Consider the following 12,963-nt stretch of genomic DNA (forward strand, 5'->3'; position numbering starts at 1 on the left):
CGTCTTGGTCTTTGTTTAATATTGTATATTTGTGTTGTTGTTTCTTTTTAGATTTTCCAAAATGCAACGGTACAATGATAGTATTCATGAATAACTTTTGATTTAATTTTGTTTTTGCGTGTGTCACTGCAAAGTTTTGCAATACAACACAAATTTCGTTTTAAACTACCAGAAATAGTTTTTTTCAGAATATTACTTTAGTTGAGTTAAGCTTAAGAATTGTATACAATTATTTTTTAAGACAGGTGTTATGCCACTGAACGAAATGAAAATAAATTTTACTAAAACAGATAGTACTTTCACTTTGTATAAAATGTAAAAATAGATCGTGAACGTAAAAATAGTTCAATATATAGCACGTATTAGGAAATACATACCTTAGCAAAACAATGTATTCCTGTTAGCCAAAACTGATACTAAGGTTGAGAAATATGCTATTTAGAAAAAGACAGGATTCAGGAACAATTTTTTTTATTAAAAGCAGACGACACGCGACACGCAGGTGACGGTTCCCAGATAATTAGGAAATGTTCATGTCGGACCGGATAAAGCGGTTTCCGTGAAAGAAATTATTGGCATTTTTTACTAAACTTATTAGAAATAATATACTAGTTTTGTTCTATATGCATGGAATACGTTAGCTAAAGGCCCGATTTAATCAGATAAACATTGTAGAGGGGGGATAGGAGGGGTCTTGATCCCGAAATCCCGGACTTGAAAAAACGAAATCCCGAGGTCCCGAATTTAAATAAAGCAAATCCCGACATCCCGAAATCCGAAAAAAAGGATTCCCGGATCCCGAAAGGGTCAATCCCGAAATCCCGAGCTTAAAAACACCCGATCCCGGAGTCCCGATAAAGGTCCTATCCCCTCATTGTATGGTTTCCTGGTATATTTTTTTTTACAAATTTATATAAAACCCCACTAAAAGAAAATTGTGAAGGCTATATTATGGTGGATTTTCACAAATACGGAGTTAAAAGACGCAGAATCGTCTAAAGTATACTAGTTTAATTTGTCATAGTTTTGTCGTCCATTACTTTTGTTTCTCATGTTATGAACATGTATAACAGTATTTACAATTTAATTTCGTTGAAATACATAAGAAACTTCCGAACAAAAACAATACTGGTTATATTACCAAAAATTAAAAACGTTTTACAACAAAAATTTATCCAAATAAACAAATATAACTGTGACAATTCTGCTTCTATTGGTACCTAGTACATTAAAATCCGACAAGAAATGTCCCCACAATAATTTTTTGAAAAAACGTAGTTTTGTAAGATAGCGACATGTTTTTTTTTATAACGTCAGAAACTACCTGTATGAAAACTTGTGAAACTTTATCGTAACGTTACTCGGTTTGACGTCGAATTGCATAAGGTCGATTTCTATCCGACGCGGCTCATTTGTTTTGTACATCTGTGGGAATGGTAAGGGAAATTTCATCTCGGGCCCCAAACAGAGAACACATGAAACCTACTATCTTCATTAATCTTATTCGAGTGCTAAATTTACATGTATCTAATAATTCTGTCAACGAATTATTGGTATACAGCATAGTCTTAAATCAGTTAGTTTTTGTTTTTCTCTTAAAATAATTATAAATCTATAAACTGTAGACAACAATTAATTTGTTATATATGGGCTAAAAACACAGATAATGACTGTAAAATGATCTGCATAGATACATACAACACATATTACTACTTTCATATGTGATAAATTTATGTATTAGGGTACAACATTAATTATTCTAATTTAAGATACTTTGATTTTCAAAAAATCAAATGTGAACATTGCCAAGACAGACATAAACCTAAGACAATAGATAAAATCTAGGTTTATTTCTTAGATAAACCTTCAGTTTCGCCTAATATAAATCATTCATATTTCGTCTAGTACTAGTGCATGATTTACAGATCATTCGACCGGTAGTAATATTCTTCACTTGGTCCTTCTTGGAACATTTTTGACAGCTGATCTTTTACCGCTGCAAAACCTGAACGTTTGTTTGGGTCATAATGCCAACATTTCAACATGATCTTATAGAAACTGAAACAAATAAATACGATATTGATAAAAGATTATTTCATCTACAAACAATAGTTGTGCCTTTAAAAAAATGAAATAAATGATTGATATACTAGTATACCAATATATTTGTTTTAATATGGAAAGATATTTGACCTTCATATAGAAATGTTAGCTAAAATATTTCTCGAAATGCAAGTATATTCAAACATATATAATAACTATTTCGTTTAATGATACTTGCTGCTGACTTGAAAAACATAACATTCGTTTTTGATGCGTTTTGTTATTTGATTTTGCCATGTGATTATGGACTCTCCGAATTGATTTTCCTCTTAGTTCAGTATTTTTGTGATTTACTTTTTTCCATAAAGAGAATATGTGTTAAAGACGGCAAAGATCAATGGGTCATTGTGCATATTTTGTATTATAATTATATTTATATGCTTATAATGAATGAATACAACTCCACGGAAAGGAAAGTGGGTGGTTGTTTTTATAAAGAAAACGAAAGAGAAGAAAGGATGTTTAAATGGCACTTAAGGTTAAATAGAGGTAAAAAGAGCATAAAATATTAAATTAGAAGACAATATTTGATTTATATTGACAAATACATAATGGTAGAGTGACAAAAATGGTAGGTCTACGTTCATATCCATTAGTTTCACTCACAGGATTTGAATTAGAAGCTGTATTTACGATTGAGTCATTTAAATAATGCAACGTGTCATTTAATTACCATTATATTTATATTTTTTGTTTCTTGCTTTCCTTAAAACTGAAAGGTTTGAAAATAATAACATACATATAAAAAAGAAGATGTGGTATGATTGCCAATGAGACAACCATCCACAAAAGACCAAAATGACACAGACATTAACAACTATAGGTCACCGTACGGCCTTCAACAATGAACAAAGCCAGTACTGCATAGTCAGCTATAATAGGCCCCGATAAGACAATGTAAAACAATTCAAACGAGAAAACTAACGGCCTTATTTATGTAAACAAATGAACAAAAACAAATATGAAACACATAAACAAACGACATGTTGTAGATATTTTTTGTCTAGGAAATGAATGTTTACCACATTAATTTTGCATTTGAATATTGAATAAACTCACGCGTCATCACAGTATTCTGGTTTCTTCATTTTGTATCCTTGTTTCAGTCTAGTAGCAACTTCCCTGCTTTGGATTCCAGGGTAAGGTGTATCACCTTCAAATGAATAGAAATAATCATTTGATAGTCAGGGCCTTATTCGAAGGAAAGTTTTAAATTAACCAGTTTTATGGCAAATACCGTTGAAGTGATTTTTTTTGCAAAAGATTTATCCATACGGATAGGCCCGATTATTACAATACTAATAAACACGAGGAAAACAAAAGATAAAAGTTAATGAATTGAAATTCCTCTTGTTGCAAACTTGGAATTTCAATGTAAATATTGAGAAGTACAACATGTGTTGCTTACCTAATGAAAATATCTCCCACATAACCACACCAAAAGAGAAAACGTCACTCAATTCATTTGCATTCATTGTAGACTTCATACATTCTGGAGCCATCCATTTTAGTGGTATACGTTCCTAGAAAAACAAGATGGCTTATTAGTGTTTTATTTTTATTTTAATGTTGTTACTTATGTGCAAGCATTTCTATACATCGTAATTGTCTCGAGATAAATGTGAGTGCATTTGATGACAGTTAACATTTATTTAAAAAAAATTTAAAATATAAATACAAATGCAATTTCCGTTGAAATAAACTACACGAATATTGATTTATTGAATATTCAAATAAAGAGATTGTCATTGAAACTTACTTCCCCCTCTTGTTCTGCGTCAGGTTCTGGTCCAAATCCAGTTATCTTTGGTTCCAACAAATGATCCAAAAGAATATTTCTAGCTGCTAATCTTCTGTGGACAACCTTTCGCAGAAAAAAGCAAAAATTTATTTCAGTAAAAAAATGTAACTGTTCAAACAAGGCATATATAACAATGTACGTATACACAGATAACTGATTTCTAGAATCTTTCACGTTGACCTCGTGAATTTAATTTGTGTTCATAATACAAGTATTTCAAGATCTGTATTAGTTTGTTGACATGAATTGTGTTGTATATTAATTAAGAGTACTTAAGCTTTCCCTATCATTTTGTTTACCTTTTTCGATGATAAATAGTCCATTCCAAGACAAACTCCAAAGACCATTCTAAATAATCTTTCTTCCAAATCAACAGTAATGTCAGACTTCTTTGAGATAAGGAAGTCTTTCAGTACCCCACTTTCACAATATTCCAATACCATAAATGATCCTCCTGCAAATATTAACAAATATTTGTATATGCCAATTCGAAAGCATACACAACTATAAAGGTTTTGCAGATGTAACACAGTGTTTATAAACTGGTTATCCATTGTAATATTTAAGGAGGCTCGCGGGTATAAAAAATCGAAAAAAAAAAATAAATATTTGTTTTTTCATTACAAATTTTATTTATTTCACAATTAGCTATTACTTCATAATATGGCACAAAAATCACCAAGAAAAATCGATTTGGTTTGTCCACAGATGACTTTTAAAATGTTCATATCATTGAAAAAGCTCCAAATTATCTCCCTTTGGTGCAAAAATGTCATTTTTGGACGTTAAAATTGAAATTTCTTTTTTAACTCATCGGTGACCTATATTTTTTATTACTGTTTTCAAACAAACTGTACATAAACTAAATAATTGTAAAATTTTAACGATTTCTGTAATTTAGTTCTTTTTTTTTATTTCGATATTACCAATATTTCTCCTATTAGTTCAACAGAAAAAAAGGACATTAACAAAAATGTATGCTTTTTTCGGAGGCAAATTGTGAGCTTAAATGAACGGTGACCCCATATTTTTATTTTATATTTCCATTAGATATAAGATAAGGTTTAATCATGGAAAAACATAGGAAAATCCTATATTAGAAAAAAAAGTTGATTTAGACCCGCGAGCCCCCTTAAGGAAAGATTACAAAAACAATCCAAGAAAACTAACTTTTTTTAAAGGCTGCAATATAAAATCTATTGACAGTTGAAAGATGTCGCTTTAATTTCACGGCTTTTGTTTTTTCCCATGATATTTTGTCATGGTGTACTACAACGTCGATTTAATTTAAAGACTTCTATTATATGTATGACTTCATCAACACATATATGGCTGTTACAAATAATGATACGAAATACATAGTCATTTGGAGAAGGACACAAGGTTACTTGTTTTATATTTCTACAATAGTTAGCTAGTATACCAGTCTTTTAAAAAATAATTTCTGACATATCCTGTCTATACAAGTCCGTATTATTAAAAAATATTTTCCTACCACTTAGTTAATCTAGTTGTTGGAACTGAGTACAAATGTAAGAGACACATGCAATGTATCTAGCCCTGGCAATGCGACTACTAAGCTGCATTTTTATGTGACGATAATTTTTCTACAAATAGAAACTTTTAGATTTTTATGCGCCACCTACGATAGTAGAGGGGCATTATGTTTTCTGGTCTGTGCGTCCGTTCGTCCGTCCGTTCGTTCGTCCGTCTGTCCCGCTTCAGGTTAAAGTTTTTGGTCAAGGTAGTTTTTGATGAAGTTGAAGTCCAATCGACTTCAAACTTGGTACACATGTTCCCTATGATATGATCTTTCTAATTTTAATGCCAAATTAGAGATTTTACCCCAATTTCACGGTCCACTGAACATAGAAAATGATAGTGCGAGTGGGGCATTCGTGTACTGAGGACACATTCTTGTTATTAAACTATATAAGGTTAATGATTTGACAGATTTGAAATTAATTTGTATGACAGTTAGTTGACCATGGACATTATATAGAGACTTTATCATAAACTTGTCAAGTGATGCATGGTCGGTATTCAGTATTATTATTCAAACTTGACATCATTCTTTAACCATTTTAAGTAATATATATCTGTAACTATTTTGTATTAATATACTTACTAACATCGTCTTCTACGTATCCTATAAAATCCACAACGTTTTTGTGATGTCCGACTTTTTCTGTGTAAAAGTTTATTTTAGCCTTCATCTTCATAACATTCTCTTCCTTTTGGTCATCTGTTGTAATATTTTATAAAATACTATCAATAATGGACTACTGATTGAATATATTAAACTACGATATGATTGATTTTGTCTAATCTATCCGCAATTAAATAGTATAATTTTGATACAATGTAATATAAATTTAAACACTGCACGTGCGTCACAATAAATATACGTACAGCGCGAACCAAAAAAAAAAAAAGAAAGAAAAGAGTACTGAAAATTAGAAAAAAAAAATGAATAAATAAAATTGTTGTACAGAACTATCCTTATGTTCTGATTAGACTTTGCCATGATGATGCTTATGTAAACATTTGACTTCAAAAACACTGATGGGAGTTGATGCGCCAAAAAGTAATATATGAGCTTAATCCATATGGAATCCCCCAATTTTTCTTTAGTGTTCCTGATGCTCCCTTCCCGGATTTGTTTTTTCTCAATCAAGTTATGACTTTTAAACACCGATATACGACTGCTGAGTGTGTGACTGCAGATGATTAATCAAAGATTCAAATCACATTTACTTGAATTTCATCGCTTAAAAGGTGCACGATCACTGGCGATTTTCACTGTGCTCGTGCAAATTAAAATGTATTTTCCTCCTTTGTTATAATTTGATTTATTGAATATAATCTTGCGGATATATATATAAATTCGAATTAAAATACCTTTTACAACTTTAGCTACAACAGTTTGGGCGTCACGATGGTTGCCATAGTATTTTGCTAAATACATTGTAGCAAATTTTCCTTGGGTTAACTCGGATTCAAGGGATATGTCTTTTCGTGAGATAATAGAACTCGTAGCTCCAGAAGTGTTAATTTGTCCGTAGTAGTATATGTCATCATCAAATTTTGAACTATATGCCCGATTCTAAAACACAAAAAAAAATATTTTGAGAGTTAAAATTCAACATATGTTTGTAATCATTTTGTAATCCTAGCGCTTGTATACTCATAATTTACAGGAACATTTCAATGACATAATTTTCAAGTTTAACTGAAATATGTAAATTTATGATTCTACATGAAACACGATTAACGTTTTTGAACAATTTTTTATTTTTTTTTATTTAGTGTTGGTTGAATCTTGAAGTACACATATGTAGCTATGATCAAGTGAATGAATTGTGAAATATACCATAGATCAGAAACAAACTAACAACGCCATGGCTAAAAAAGAAAAAAAAACCAACCAAACACATAATAGTGTACAGGACAAAACATAGAAAACTAAAGACTAAGCAACACAAACCCCGAAATTTAAGTAGGTTGGAAGACCTTTTAATTGCCCTGGTATGAAAGAAATATCCCTACATTTATATTATTACAAACTTTTGGTAATGAATTAAAGGGGATTTTAGGTATACATTTAAACATACAGACATATTTTGTGAGAGGCATCTCTATTATATGTCAAGCTATGAATCGTCCAGATTCTACGAAATAGGGGAATAAGTTGATCCCATAAAACAGGACCTGACATTAAAACCATATATTTTTATGTCTCTATTTTCAAAACAGATTATTTTGAAAATTCTAATACGACAAAGATACTTTTCGAACGGATCAACAGGCAGAAATTATAAACAGTTATTATTATTCTTTTTGGCCTTATTTTGTCGGGCAAAATTATGCTCCAAGTAACACAGACGTCACGCCAACACATCCTCTATCTTAACCTACTATGTAAGATGCAAACATAATTACAAACACGTACAGAATTAAATAGCACAGCATGTTTCTTTTAATATAATCAATGGATAGTCACGTTTACCAAACACATTTGTCTCTTCATACATGTTCAGAGAGCTAAATGTTTTCATCTTTTATAATGTTCGCTGACCTTATCGTCTCTAATAAAAAGAACTACATTCACTATATGTACTGTCGTGGCAATATATTGTTCATTCATCATAACAGAGTAACATTTATTTGTATTTTTATGATTTTAAGCAATACTTACATTATATCCAGCATTAGTATGTGAGCGAACCCGGATTGTGTTACGAATAGTTCTAATCCCTTGTGTCATTCTGGCTTTAGCAGGCTGTAAACGTCCAGTACGCCCAAGGAATAACAGAATGACCACAACAACAACCAAGAGTAATATAAACCCTAAAAATGAGAACGATAATTAGTCTTCTACTACACTAACACGATTCCGTATTATTCACTAAAGAAAACAAAAGTGAAATGCTAAAAAATGGTTATTATCATCTCATACTAGGAAGACAATGTAGATAAAACCCTTTCATGAATGTGACATACCGAATTAGACTATTTACCTGATTTTTTATAACATGAGCAACACGGCGGGTGCCACTCCTAATTTTGATAGCTTCGTGTTGGTTTTTCTTTAGTTTTCTATGTTGTGTCTTGTGTACTATTGCTTTTCTGTTTTTTTTTTCATTTTTAGACATGGCGTTGTCAGTTTATTTTCCATTTATGAGTTTGACTGTCCCTCTGGTATCTTTCGTCCCTCTTTTATAAACAGAATAATTGAATAAATGAAAATTTAAAAAAATACAAATGATAACTAAACCCAACAGAGAAAATACTCACCGGCAGATAATCCAGCAACACCACCTGTCGGGAATCCTACAGCTGAAAAGTAAAAAAAAAATCACATATCACTGATATAACTTGATTTAGAGGTAAACCATATTTGGGAGAAACAGGAAAGTAAGAAGACTTTCCATCATCATTATGTTTAATACTGCGCCTTTTTTGGAGTTAACTCGATTTTCACATTTTTTGTTTATATGATTTGTCTCTACTTAATAGTTTTTATTTTAGATATGTTTGGGTCAAATCTGACTTACATGCCTCCGCTGTTTGGAATTTAAGTATTGCAGGAGATCCGCTCATAACAAAGTTTGTATCATTGCCATATTTAGTGAATAATTCAAACCAATAGTGGGTAGTAGGTGAGAGTCCTGTTAAGTCAAACGTTGTAGCATCTTTATGTACTTTGAAATCTTTTGTGGTATTATCAGGTCTAAACAGTCGAATCACAATTCCAGCACGATCATAGCAGGACGGTGCCTGAATCCAGCTTATACCTAAACTTGTGTCTGATGTCTTTGATATAGTAATGTTTGATGGACTATAATCTGGAAATGGAAACATATATTTAATTTGACGAAAATATATAATATAATTACACCAATGAATTACATCGATATGTCTTATTCAAGCAGATACACGCTTGATATTCGTTGGTTCGTTCAAAATACATCAATGAGCCATTGTTGCCCACCAGGTTCAATCCACCATTTTTTACATTTGAAAATACCTGTACCAAGTCAGTAATATGATATTTGTTGTCCATTCGTTTGATGTGTTTTATCATTTGAGTTTGACATTTGAATACGGACTTTCCGTTTTGAATTGTCCTCGGAGTTTCTACATCAATGGTCAATATCCAAAATTGTAGAGAAGTATATAACTCATTACTTAAATTATATTTGGTTGGCCATCTTCTGCTGATCATTTGAACCATTTAACGTATTTGGCTTGCTAACAATTTGATTAAGCTAGTGTCTCTGAAAATCTATAAAAAAAGAACAACAGTGGTTTAAATTCCCAAATCGTTAGCAGAAGTCGTCTTACATTTATAAATAAATGTAAAACACAGTAGGTAGATTTTATGTCATTATCAAATTCCTTCTACCTAAGATTTTAAGATAATAGAAAAAATGCTTCCATTTTACTCCTCTGTTGAATATCTAACCATGTCGGCCATGATGGTTGACAGACGGATCTTTAGACATTTTTAAATATTATTATGGCTAAATATGCTCTATAGTTTCAAATAAGAGTGCATGGATGGTAACGATGGACACGGAGGGCATAGGTTGAAGAATGAGAATAGCTCACTTGCTACTTCAGATTTAGTGACTAAACTACTTGAAAACATCCAATAGATATATTACTTACATTCTTTTATTCCATTGAAGCTATCCACCTTTCCTAGCTGTAATAAGAAATATAATTTGAAACAATAGAAATTGAAAAAGATCTTTGAATTGTATTAACCTTTATATACATGAATTTTAATTGATAAATTCAACAACACTTACCGTTATCTTGATGATATTTTTTCGTTAAATAATCAAGAATTTTCTCAATATACTGCTGAAATTTACCCCACGGAACTTACTTTAAATAAATCAAGTTTATTCGGTAATAACTGTCCTTTCCTGGATTTAGATATTTCGGTTTTAAACGGGAAACTCCACAAAAAAATTTACGACAAAAGAGACGTTTTTTATATTTCACAACTTGTTCGCTATGCCCTTGTCTGTTGTGACGTTTTTGATTTTAACGAACGCAACCTATGTATTACTGGTAAATTATTAAACCAGGGATATCGTTACCATAAATTACTTAAAACCTTTACTAAATTTTTCCATAGATATAAAGATTTGGTTTTAAAGTTCTGTTGTACCTGTAGAAAACTTATTTCAAACGGGATAGCACATCTTCATTTTTACGGAAATGTTGTTAACCGTGCCCGAAAATTTAGAAATGGTCCATGTAAACTTGTCGCTCCTTTAAATAAACTTATTCTAAAAGGTTACCTATTCAACACTGTAATAAGATCATTGAATATTGTTTTTGTTGGTAAAAATATTGATTTTAATTTCAGTAGATTAAAAGCTAACTAAATATTACTAGTATGTTATATACAATCATATACATATTCATGGATCTACAATCTGTCGATACCTGTAACTTGGCATTGCACAATGTCATGTTTGTCTCTGGCTGTTTATGACGTCTTTACACTAAATACATTGGATGTTGGATGTGTACGGATTGATAGTTTAGTCTTAGATGCATGATTTTTTTATTAGTTGTTAGTGGCTTTGAACTAGCTGTCAGATAACTGCGAGTACTCTCAGATCTGTTCATTGTGTCTTCTTGTGTTGGGATGTATATGTACCCGGCCACGTTTACTTGTATTTTTGTCCATCTGGTGAGATAAGCCTTTTTCAACTGATTTTTATAGTTCGTTCTTATGTTTTACTGTTATACCACTGTCCCAGGTTAGGGGAGGGTTGAGATCCCGCTAACATGTTTAACTCCGCCACATTATTTATGTATGTGCCTGTCCCAAGTCAGGAGCCTGTAATTAAGTGGTTGTCGTTTGTTTATGTGTTACATATTTGGTTTTCGTTCATTTTTTTTACATAAATAAGGCCGTTAGTTTTTTACTTTGAATTGTTTTACATTGTCTTATCGGGGCCTTTTATAGCTGACTATGCGGTATGGATTTTGCTCATTGTTGAAGGCCGTACGGTGGCCTATGGTTGTTAATGTCTGTGTCATTTTGGTCTGGATAGTTGTCTCATTGGCAATCATACCACATCTTCTTTTTTATATGGATCATTGGGAATGTCAACAGGTATCTTTTTTTATAACAGAAGAAGGCTTTATATGAGCTACAGGGACTGAATCTGTAATTAGATGCATCAGATGACAGTTGATAATCCGATTAGCAAGATGTCTGAGGGTGAACTATTGAAAGACAACAATCCGAATTTCATTGAAAATTAAAGGCTCGTAATTAATCAAAACCCAGAAGATTTTTTTTTATTTAGTGTTAAAATTAAGATTAGCATGCCAGTTGAGTTCCGATGTAGATATTGTTTTATACATAGCACTTGCAAATAATGTGCCAGATACAGTTTTTAAATTAGATTTTAGAACAAGATTTGATGTTGAACTTTCTTATTCTATGTGCCTTTTAGCCTACCAAGAAAGATTTGAGCAAGTTTCACTAGAAACTGACATTATCAATATGTTTGATTTCTTGATTGAAAACATATTTGTTAAGTTCGCAGGACGTGTTTTTCAACAGACTGTCGGCATTCCAATGGGTACAAATTGTGCCCCTCTTCTTGCCGACTTGTTTCTTATTTAATTACGAGGCTGACTTTATATAGGAACTTCTTTGGAAGAAGGACAAGGAGTTAGCAATATCCTTTAACTCTACTTTCCGCTATATAGATGATGTTCTTTCACTAAATAATTCAAAATTTGGTGACTACGTTCAACTCATCTATCCCATCGAACTAGAGATAAAGGATACTACAGATACATATAAGGCGGCCACATATCTTGACTTACATTTAGATATTGACAATGAGGGTCGGTTGAAAACAAAACTTTACGACAAAAGAGATGATTTAAGCTTTTCAATTGTGAAATTTTCATTTCTAAGTAGCAACATTCCAGCAGCACCTGCATATGGGGTATATATCTCCCAATTGATACAGTATTCCCGTGCTTGCATTTCCTATCATGATTTCTTGATAGAGGATTGCTGCTAACAATAAAGCTATTACACCAAGAGTTCCAAATGGTGAAGTTGAAATCATCACTTCGTAAATTTTGCGGACGCCATCACTAGTTAGTTAACTGTTACGGAATAACCGTTTCACAAATAATATCGGATATGTTCTTAACGTCGTAACTACAATCCCCTTCCCTTTCATGAATTTGACCCACTGAATTAGACTATTTACCGGATTTTTTATCACATAAGCAACACGACGAGTGCCACATGTGGAGCAGGATCTGATTACCCTTCTGGAGCACCTGAGATCACCCCTAGTTTCTTGTGGGGTTCGTGTTGCTTATTCTTTAGTTTTCTATGTTGTGGCATGTGAACTAGGTTTTGTCTGTTTGTCTTTTTTCATTTTTAGCCATGGCTTTATCAGTTTATTTTCGATTTATGAGTTTGAATGTCCCTCCGGTGTCTTTCGTCCCTCTTTAAGAAATTCATTTTTTTTCATATACTAGTACGTAAAAGAAAA

At 31.9% G+C, this 12,963-nt stretch overlaps 1 pseudogene; it reads right to left on the reverse strand.

The window, feature by feature from the left end:
- Positions 1 to 1,713: 1,713 nt before the first annotated feature.
- Positions 1,714 to 12,963, reverse strand: part of LOC143065295 (uncharacterized) — a 41,383-nt pseudogene continuing 30,133 nt past the window's right edge.

This window comes from Mytilus galloprovincialis, chromosome 2 (assembly GCF_965363235.1).
Source record: "Mytilus galloprovincialis chromosome 2, xbMytGall1.hap1.1, whole genome shotgun sequence".
NCBI lineage: Eukaryota > Metazoa > Mollusca > Bivalvia > Mytilida > Mytilidae > Mytilus > Mytilus galloprovincialis.